The sequence below is a fragment of the Clarias gariepinus genome, chromosome 5 (genome assembly GCF_024256425.1).
Source record: "Clarias gariepinus isolate MV-2021 ecotype Netherlands chromosome 5, CGAR_prim_01v2, whole genome shotgun sequence".
NCBI lineage: Eukaryota > Metazoa > Chordata > Actinopteri > Siluriformes > Clariidae > Clarias > Clarias gariepinus.
In genome coordinates, this window is record NC_071104.1 from 2,308,931 (window position 1) to 2,320,758 (window position 11,828).

Sequence of the window (11,828 nt, forward strand, 5' to 3'; positions counted from 1 at the left end):
ACGAATCGTGGACAGAGGCAGGCCTGCCAGGAGTGAGTTGCAGTAGTCCAGTCTTGAAATAACAAGGGACTGAACAAGCACCTGAGTAGCCTGTGAAGAAAGAAATGGGCGAATTCTTCTGATATTGTGAAGAAAAAATCGACAAGAGCGAGTAAGGTTAGAGATGTGTGGCGGAAAATGACAGCTGGTTGTCCACGATTACCCCAAGATTGCGGGCGATGGCTGAAGGAGTGATTTGGTTGTTGTCCAGGGATATCACAAGGTCATGACCTGGAGATGAGTCACAAGGGATAAACAACAGTTCGGTTTTACTGAGATTGAGCTTCAGCTGATGAGCAGCCATCCAAAATGAGATGTCTGCCAGACATGCTGAGATCCGGGTGGAAACCTGAGTGTCAGAGGGAGGAAAGGAGAGAACAAGTTGGGTGTCGTCTGCATAACAGTGGTATGAGAATCCATGCGATAATATGACCTTACCAAGAGACCGGGTATAGAGAGAGAACAGAAGAGGACCAAGTACTGAGCCCTGCGGGACACCAGTAGAGAGTCTACGTGGGGCAGATGTAGATCCCCTCCATGTTACCTCATATGACCTATCTTTTAGGTAAGAAGCAAACCATTGCCACGCTGTTCCACAAATTCCAAGGCTTGTAAGAATAGATAATAGAATCTTGTGGTTCACGGTGTCAAATGCAGCTGACAGGTCCAGGAGGATGAGGACAGATGAAAGTTTAGCAGATCTAGCAGCATGGAGCTTCTCAGTGACTGACAGAAGGGCAGTCTCTCTGGAATGTGCCACTTTGAATCCAGATTGGTTTGGGTCATTAAGGTTGTTCTGTGAGAGATAAAGAGACATTTGATTATAAACCGTTCTTTCAAGAATTTTGGAAATAAAAGAGAGCAGTGATACCGGGCGATAGTTGTTAACTTCTGATGGGTCCAGGCAGGGTTTCTTGAGGATGGGAATAACCCTCGCCTTCTTAAAAGCGTCAGGAACATGACCAGATGATATGGATTGGTTGATGATGGCTGTGGTGAAGGGAAGGAGGTCTCGTGAGATGGCCTGGAGCATTGTGGAAGGGATTGGGTCTAATGAACAGGTGGTGGGGTTAGATGACGAGATGATCTGTTGAATCTCGTCAGATGACAAGTTGGAAAATTCTACTAAAGGTTCTGCCGTGTTTGTGTTCCATTTAACTGGAGCACAATCTTGCAGTTCTTCTTTTCTCATTATGGTTTTACTGCATACTGAAGCCTATTAAGCCTAGAGAGGTGATCAACTGTTTTACTGTTTGTGGCAATGGTGCTTTACTTATTCCTTCTAATTGAGTATGCGCTATGGCTATTGTACCATGTGAAATTAGCCGCCCTAAATATTCAACTTAAGTTTGCAGTATTGTAGTTTAAGCTTTAGACACTTTATGACCTCCTTTTGCTAACTTACTGAGTCTCTTGAATGACATCCCTATGGCATGTTTCTAATGATGATGAACATATTAAGCAATCATCCATAAACTAGAGAAGGTTACCGTATATCATTAAATCTGCTAAATCAGCTTTTAAAACCCGATGAAATATATGCAGTGAGTGTTTTGAACCTCCCATGGCATTTTGGTACATATGTTTACCAGCATATGTAAATGCAAATAAATATCTACTCTCTTCTGCTACTGGAATACTGAAGAAGGCTGAACAAAGATCAATTACAGTAAAATATTTGGCTTCGAATGGGACATTGGTTAGCAGTGTGTGGATCTAGAACATCTGCTGGATAATCCTCTATTATACTATTAATTGCTTACAAATTATGCACAAAACGCCATTTATTTTTACAGATGTGGTCATTAAGACTGCGCGTGTTTTCCCGCGGGATGCCTCAATTTAGCGCGCGGCGCGCCACGACTTGCCGTAAGCAACATTTGGGAATTTAAATAAATGTGCTGTGCTTGACTGAATATCTGCCAGATGGCGCATGGAAGGACTTTATTTAAACGCCGGACCAAGTACTGTACAACGAAGAATTGTGTATAATTACTTAGTCTAAAACAATATTGTTCCCAATGCTGAAGCAAACATAAATTTTATTTTGCTTTACAACAGATCTTTCATAATAAATGCGTGTATACGTGCTTCATATTTTTTTCATAATGATGAAATGAGATGCCCAAATTCGTGCTTTAAAATTCTTAATAAGTTTCTTATATATTTTTTGTAATGTTTTAACAGGGACAAAACAGTAAGAGACATGGCAATGTCTTGGTTTACATGGTGTTGAAATTAATTTAATTTCCTGATAGTAGGCTATCTGATAGTCTTAACTATGCGAATGTCCTGATTCGTGAATATGCCAACATATCTTATTTAAAACGTAAAAAATGTGTCGACATCATTAGAAGACATGAATAAACTAAATATTTACTTAATAATATAATATATAATCTTATGACCACAAACTTTTTCTGGCTTTTTATAATAATCATCATATTTGCTGTTTGTGTCCAGCATTTATTAATTATTTCATACATTATTTAACCACGGCTGGAAATAACAGCTGGAATGTGATGTGATTGTGAATTCATGACTAAAATAAAGCAGTTTGTCTTTTGTAAAGTACTTTCACTTTACAAAAGGCAGCGTTTTTATCAAAAGGTTGATAAACGTGTGTTGTACAGTGTATAGACAGCGCGCGCAGTTACTCACTTCTCACCTTTTATGTAGGTCTGCTCGGACTAATTCGTTTTAAACCCCTCAAAACTGCGTGTATATACAGCTCAAAACCTCCATCAGTTATTAAAGATAGCATCTATTTAGAAAAAATGCCCCAGTGATTTCGGAGCTTTAGGAAATCTCCCGGCGCTCTGCGCATAACACCGGGCCAACTCATGTCGAAAAGAATTTATAAACGGTTTCTAAACGTGGGCTATTGTTTTTTTTTTTTTTTTTTTTACTTATAGTATTTGTTATTTTAATTTAAATAAGGTTTGGGCTCAGGACTTTAATTCGGCATCGTGATTCTCCTCTTTAATTTACTCCATAGTTTTAATCAGCGCTCAGCCGCATGCATGGAGTTTTCCAGAGCGCACCGGCAGAAGTAGACTAATGATTATGAACGCGTCGGGAAAACAGCAAGCAGACTGACTCTGACCATTTAAAAAAAAAAAAAAAAAAGTTAATTTTCTGACGCGCTCAAGTTCACCAAAAACAATACAGAGCAGCGCAGCTTATTTGCTTTCAAACATTTATAAAATCACGTTTTTTCGTTATTGTGAGTGCGCTTAAATAAAAGTTGAGTCTTATAAAGGCATGTAGTCTTATATAGTTTTATTATATAGTTTTTGCACATTAATCAGAGTCCTCATCTGTTACATTTTTGAGGACAATAGTTTTTTTTCAGCCTGTCACGGCGTGCGCCCAAATCAATATCGCTCCTCGCTCACTAGTTAGGCGGCCTCTCCTTCAGATATGCGAAGAAGCGGGGCTGTGGATTTAGGCACGAATAGTGAAGAAGAGCTCTCCTTGCTAATGATCCCGGGTTCATCCGCGCTATAAAATACTCGGGGTTTGTTGGTTTACAGTGGATTTTACTACGCGGTGTGAATGAGACGCGCGCACACAACGCGGAAGTGCGGCATGCAAACGGGGCAATTGGAACGCGCCCCAGAGACTTCAAAGAATAGCAAGCGCGAGCGGACGGAGGCAGGAGCTGCTGTCCGCGGATGGCCGTCGTACTCGTATTTTATAGCGCGGGGTGCAAACCCGGGATCATTGGCATGGATGAGCTATGTCCAGCTCTGTACCAGCATGTCATGTGGGCATTATAAGACTAAAAAGTGGCAGCTGGCACGCCTAAAAATAGACGCAGGTTAATTTTTTTATAGTCTAAATTAAAATCCTCCTCTTTAGTGCCTCCTATTCATATTAATCCTATTGTTCTTTTAGTGTCACTGCGTGTGCTTACAATGCCAGACAACATTCAAATGCAAATTATTCACTCTCCCCAAGTGTGAATCAGCTGTTCTCACCTATACATATTAACCTATACGTTCTCACCTAAAGTGTTTAGGTAAAATTCCACCTATACAAGTGTGAAAAATATGCAAAGAAAAAAAATAGGAAGGGGCAAATACTTTTTCATGGCACTTCACGTGTAGTCAGATTGTTCCACTGGGCTGAAACTGTGGCAGGTGGAGTTATAGCACTTTTCAAATCACACTTACTATACACTGATATGAATAACTTTGAATGATGAATGCTACGTTAATATGATCTCCACATTATAAAAGCAAAGCGCGGAGTTTAGTCCGAGATCAGGGAAGTACGTGATGTGGTGGAGAATAGGCAGTGGCGGTTCTACAGTGAATTGCTCCGCGGGCGAGACTTCCTCCCGCCCCACCCCCGTCAGCGCCACTTCTAACCAACCAAACCCCCTGTCTGAAGTCTGCTCGGTCTTGTTAATTTGTTTTAAAACCCCCAATTCTGTGAATTCCCCCAGCAGCGAAACCGGTTTGATGACTTCACACCTGTTGTAAAGGTGAGATGGGGGATTACAGTAACTGTGGGTGCGCTTCACCTCGGAGCGCGATGTCGCGTTGTATTCAATGAATAGACTAAAACAAAATCATGTTTGCTTCAGCATTGAAAACAACATTGTAATAGATACACTTGAATACACTTTTGTATTCTTTGTCCACACACGTGGGCAATTTTTAGATATTGATCCTTTCTCGATGCAGCGAATTTTCTGAGCAAATTAATAATAATTTCCATAAATGAAAAGGAGGAAGAAGAAAAGGTTAAGCGAAAATAAGAAAAAGCTTTAGAGGTAAATGCTGTGAAATGCTTCAAATGAACAGATTCTGCCTATAACAGGTCAGGGACAGTGAGGCTGGATCCAGCAGCGCACCACATCCCACATTATAATACAAGCTGATGATGACCAACACGTCTCCCCTCATCTACCAGAGCCAAGTAAAAAGAATGGCAATGAAACAGAATAAAATTAGTAGCAGCATTAACTTGTGCTAGTTATTATGATGGTGGTCAATATTAATTGAAATAATGTTTCTCAGCATTATTTCGTGTTAATATTGACTACCATAATAATTAAAGAATAAAATAAATATTGTCTTTATAGATTTATATGTTGTTTGTCTTGATGTTCTTTTTTTTTTTTTTTGTTTCTTTGACCCAATATATGTTCAGTGATACTTTAAATAACATGTTTAAATAGCATTGATTTCTGTATTGTTACATTTTTAACACCAGTTACTAGTATAAAAATATATCTCTACATTAATGAGCCAATGTATTATGGTGTGGGCTGCTGTGGGCCAGGAAGTCCAGGGCCACTTTTTGGTTCCAGTCCGCCCCTGTAATAACGAATGGAGAAAGCGCAGTCAAAGCCCGGGGATTCTGTGTTCCGTGGGGGCCAGTCGTGAATAGCTGACACTCAGTGACAGCCAATGAAATTGAAGCATTTTTGCCGCTTTCCACGTGGTGTGGCGTTGCTTAAATAATATCTGTATAATATCCGTATATCCTATAAAATCGGCCCGACCCTGGTTCGAATCCCGCTCTGGGTGAAAATGTAATAAATGTGAATCCTTTGTTTTACACTTTTTGCTTATGATCATTAAATTATAGCAACTGTGAGGTGAGTGCTAATGTTTCATAGCTTAAGCAAAAAAAAATTCTCAATTGCAAGCATAAGTTGATAATGTAATGGCTATATCTATGGCATTTTAGCGAATAGCACCAGCATATTGAGCACTGGCTGGGAACCGAACCCGGGTCTCCCGCACGGCAGGCGAATCACCTACCACTGAGCCACCAGTACCCGTCTGCATTTAAAGCGCATAAATACTGTTATAGGCTAATGTCATATATCTTTGTAGTCCTTTTGCACACGCGCGGGTGCGTTACAATAATAATAATAATAATAAATTCGGAGAACTACTAATAATAATAATAATTCTGAATGAAAATGATGAATAAATACATATCAGTTTGAGCTTGACACGTTTATGAGCTCTGTCGCTTGCTGTCAATGGGCGCCTAAGAGACATAACATTTTTCGGCTTTAGTAGACACACAATACTTTAGACTGAAACACGACTGCCCCCTACAGGTATTGAAGGGCATTTTCACAGCTTGCCGCGCGCAATCGCGGCAAGTCGTGGGATCCCTTTGCCGAAAACGTGCGTTTTTAAAGGCCAGATCTGTACCTGGCTTGATAACCGGGAAAATTGGACTATTACAGCATATGGTTGTTTCTTTAAGTACAGATGCTTTTACCAGGCCTTTAATAGAATTTTTTATGCCAGCTTCTGTTTCAGGGCACAAAGGACATTATCTTATTCTGGGCAGTTTTATATTTGGTTTAAGTTGTTCTTGAACCGGGCTGGCTGATTTAATTAGGTCTACATCTGTATCATGGCGAGACTATAAATCAGGTGGGATCTGACTCTTCATTTCCTTAAACAATTATTCTTCAACAGTCTCAACTACCTCGGATGCTGATGCCATTTGGGTTTGTGACGTGTGGCTAACTACAACTTCCTGAGGAGTACCAATTAAGCTATTACCACACCAGATCTTGATATAATTTTTATCCTCAGGATGAAAATTAATGGATTTGTGGTTAATTTCCGCTGGACTTCTTTTGCTTTCTTCATTATTGGGCCTAAATCCTTTGAGCTGCTATTTTGACTTACATACAATGTCACATGAGGAACAGAATCAGTTACACTAAATCACCTCTTCCCAAAATCACTCATGTACACTGATTGCTGCTCCTTGTCGACCGATGATGATGTACAGTGTAACTAATTTAACCTTGTGCTCTTTTGTTTCTTCCTGCCATGTTTGTTCTAAGTCAGTATCCTTTGAGTCCTTTGAGTTGAGTCATACATCATTGTGCAGTGAAAAGCCGCAGTGGGTACCTCCAGGATTTGTGATTTAATGAATCTTCCCCACTTATTAATTATTGGACTTAACTCCCTCTCTAGCTCCCCTATCCAATACACATTTACTTGTGGTTCTGCCATTGCCATTTGATTTTAATACTTTTCATGTCAACATACACCTTTTGGAGAAAACCATATTTGAAGTCCTAATTTAATGCATCTCTGCTTAATTAACTGGTGTCTGACTCAAGCCAAATACAGATATGGTTACACTTATTGTTAACTGTAGGCGGACTTGAGCGGGCATCTATTAAATTTAATCAGGTATAAACTGCTCCTGTTTCAACTAACAACATGGGTGTATTTTTCCCATCTACCTCAATGTGTAACATGGGTTATTGTTCAGCATTAGTTATTAAACTAGCTAACTGTTTCTCCCCTGTAGCACTCTCTGGGCACCCCTAATACCCCTGTGTTGGATCCCCCCCCCCTATGGGTTTATTGGGCCTTGAACTTGATCTCGAGGGGGTTGTTGCAACTCCCCTCCCATCACACCCCTCGAGGGCTGGGCCCTGAATATGTTGGGCTAATTGATCGGTTATGTCCAGCCTGTCCACACCCCCAACATTCTCCGGGGCCAAAGTTCGCATGAGTGTCAGGTTCAGGCATCTGGTGTGAACTTGGGAAGTGCCGCTGATGCTGCCGTTGCTGACTGGATCATCAGTAAAGGGTCTGGGCCTCTCACAGACATTTGCCCTGCTTCTTTTGTTACCAGGGTAACTTGGACTTTTCCTTTATTTCTCTATCAGCTCCTCGAGCTGTAATGGAGCCAGTTTTCTGTAGAGTTTATGTTCTTGAGTTCTTAACTTCTGCTCGTCTTATTTTGTTCAACAGCATGTGAGACGTGATCGCAGAACTCTTTGTATAATTTAGAGATTAAGCCGACCACATCTTCCTGTTTACTTTTCAGTTTCTTGCTCCACCTTTTTAACTGCTTCTGAATGTACAGTTTTGGGTTTTCAGTCTCTTGCATTCATAGTTCCCACCGAAAGAAGCTTGCCTAAGGTCTCCTCTTCTAAGACCTTAATCCATTTCCCTGCCCCTTCGTGAATGTTAGGGAGGCAGTTGACAAGTCCCTCGAGATCTTGAGTTGCCCACGGTACATAATATCTCTGTGCACCTTTAATTAAAATTGAAAATTGTGGAGCTAGGTGCCTAAGTATTCCTTCCCTGTTTCCCACTGCCCATATTAAATGACAAATCCTTTTTACCATCCTCTCCACTGTACAAAGATCTATGCCGATTCCTTAATGTTGTATCCATTTTACTTCTTACTTGTCTGGGTTTTATAATGCCCTTGACTAACCTCTCTTCACTTGCTTCCCATACCTTTTTTACTTTCTGTAGATCTGCCCTTATCTCCTCATAACAATCTAACAGTGTGCTTTCTTCTCTATCCATTTTCCTATCCTTTCTCTTTCTTCTGTATCAACTCCTCTCCTTCTTTTTTAAACAGAGCCAGGACTTCTCACTCCTGCTGTCTCTTTAACCCTCTTTGGACACATTTTTCTTCTTTTGCCGCTGTCTTATTTTTCCACAGTTTCTTTATCCACACACTGCCAGATCAAATGCTCCCTCCTTTTGGCCATTTTGTAATTATCTCTTTAGTTCCCTTTTGCCATTTATTTGCAATCTTAGTTATGATATTTCCATGCAACGGATGCCTCAATACTAATGTATTCACCTGGGAGGCTGCCATTTATGCTTGATAGTCTGTCACCACAACTTAGATATTCTTGCTTTATTTTCTGATTATGCACTTACTTAGTGACTAAATTTACTTATAACATACAATATTGTATAATCAGAGAATTATCTTCCTTTCTTGACAAAACTCAACAATGATAACCACCCTCTAATATACAATATTTCACTATAGTACTTGCCAGTACAGTCTGTTTAATCACAGTGACTACTTTTATCTATAATCAATTAATGCCACAGTATTAATATTGGTTCAGACACATTCACCACTCCTGTCACACAGTGCTATGTGTGGGATTTAGATGAGGTATATGTGCAGAGGTGAATGCTTTGGAAAAGTCTTTTAATAAAGGAAACAGAACATGAGCAACCAGAAGCTAACGTAACCAGAGCTAACCCAACCAGAAGCTGAACTAAATAAGGAGCTTAACCTACACAAGAACCTAAATATAACATGAGCTAACAAGACTAGGAGAGAAACATAAAAACCTAAACATAAAAGCTGACCATAGCTTATAAGAGCTAACCAGAACAGACTATATCCAGAAACAAAGAGAATATGACACTAGAACAACCTAAAACATGAAGCATAACATTTAATCAGTTTAAGTAGCTTAATTGAATGGCATAGGAACAATGGAAATGGCATAAAACAGACACAGAGAAAATTCAACAACCAATTAACTAACCAGCACTTATACACAACAGATACCCAACAACTAGAACAAAATGTTATTTATAATCGACTGATTAAATACCTCAGCTCAGGTGAGTGCTCACTCGACCGTGGTGCATTCTAAGAAATGAGGTTTAGAACCGAAGAAACACAAAAGGAACCCAAACTTACAAAATGGAGTCTGGACGCATGGCACCTTCTGATGTTTAACTGTGACAACTCCACAATATTTAACTGTTCATAGAACAGTGACAACTCCACTGTATTTCTTTATTTATATATTTATACTTCGTACTTTGTCCCTGTTTTCTCTAGAAAATAGGGCTAATTTATCCATACTTGTCTCTCTTATATTCTAATAAGGGCTCATTGCTTTCTTTATTCCTTTATTATTTTCTTTATTATTTCTACTTTTTCTTTTTCAATTTATTTTATTTATTTACTATTTTTTATTTATATATTAATTTTTAATAAGGCCTTCATACACACAGTCGTCTCCGGTCTGGCAGCAGCTGTCCCCCCTCTGCTCAGGGGTCAAGCCCTGTTCCCTGGACACAGCTTATAATATCACCAAACCAGACTCTCTCTCTCTCACAGGCACACAAAGAGCTCCCTTGCATTCAGACAGTTTTAGACCAACACAACATCAATTAGACACAACCAATTGCCTTTAACTTTATGGCCCACAGCGGTGCTCCTCATACTTAGATATTAATATAAATTCATATACATCTGTATATTGCTCATAAAAAGATATCTATATAAAATTTTACCACCAGCCTCATACAATAATTTTTCGGTGGCTACACATCAACATACATCTGTACGCTTCTCATAAAAAGTTATTTATAAATATTTAGCTGCTGTGTACCCTTACACAAGCAGTATAACTAATTAAGCGCAATTCCTTATTAACTGCTTCTTCCCCATTGCCATCCATCAAGGCCCTCTTGACAATGGGTACAGATTAATACCGAGCCACTCTCTCTTTAACACAAATAGATGCTCAAATGCGCTCTCTCATACTTGCCTTCTCATGCTGCCATCTATCAAAGCTCTCTTGACAACATAACAGACCAATGCAATGCTTAATTTATCAAATTACTATCAGTATAACAGTTAGTACTGTAAGCTGATGCATGCATTCTTTCCTGAAAACAAAGCCCATCCAAAACTACTTTAATTTGGAGAGGTCTTTAAAGGCATTCTTACCAACACGGGTGATCCCAGCGAACAACACAAACTAAGTACATAAGCAAAAGTTGCTTACCTTTGTACGTGGCCACATGTTTGTGCTGCTCGCCAAGGAAGCCCATGCTGATCTGTCACCTTTGCCCCTTTTCCACCCTGCTCGCAGCGCCAAGATGTCGTGGAAATTAATTGAAGACTCAGGATTTGGTTTTCAGAAGATAACGACCTTTATTTATCATGCAATAACGGCCGGGGGAGACTGCAGTGTCACACTGAACTCTGAACGCTTTTCGTTTAAATACCCTCTGATACAATAGAGTATTCAGTATACAGTGATGTTCCACAACAGCTGAGTTACATTAAATTCCCCCGTTCTATGTATACCTCACCTTCCTGGGCAGGCACATTCCAGGAGGCCTTATATGGTTAGCTTTTGTACGTACGATTCCCCATCCTATGTATAGCTTGGATTCCTAGGCAAGCACTTCTCAAATTGACTACAGAAAATGACCATGTTCCAATGGGTACCTAAAAGTAAGTGAAATCACATAGAAATACTACCATAAAACCTGAGTGTCAGAGGGAGGAAAGGAGAGAAGTTGGGTGTCATCTGCATAACAATGGTAAGAAAATCCATGCCATGATATGACCTTACCAAGAGACCGAGTATAGAGGGAGAACAGAAGAGGACCAAGTACTGAGCCCTGCGGGACACCAGTAGAGAGTCTACGTGGGGCAGATGTAGATTCCCTCCATGTTAACTCATATGACCTATCTTCTAGGTAAGAAGCAAACCATTGCCACAATGTTCCACAAATTCCAAGGCTTGTAAGAATAGATAATAGAATCTTGTGGTTCACCGTGTCAAATGCAGCTGACAGGTCCAGCAGGATGAGGACAGATGACAGTTTAGCAGATCTAGCAGCATGGAGCTTTTCAGTGACTGACAGAAGGGCAGTCTTTGTGGAATGTGCCACTTTGAATCCAGATTGGATGGGGTCATTTTATGGTTGTTCTATAAGAGACATTTGGTTATAAACATTTTTTTTCAAGAATTTTGGCAATAAAAGAGAGCAGTGATACCGGGCGATAGTTGTTAACTTCTGATGGGTCCAGGCAGGGTTTCTTAAGGATAGCAGCAGGAACATGACCAGATGATATGGAATGGTTGATGGCTGTGTTGAAGGGAAGGAGGTCTCGTGAGATGGCCTGGAGCATTGTGGAAGGAATTGGGTCTACTGAACTGGTGGTGGGGTTAGATGATGAGATGATCTGTTAAATCTCATCAGATG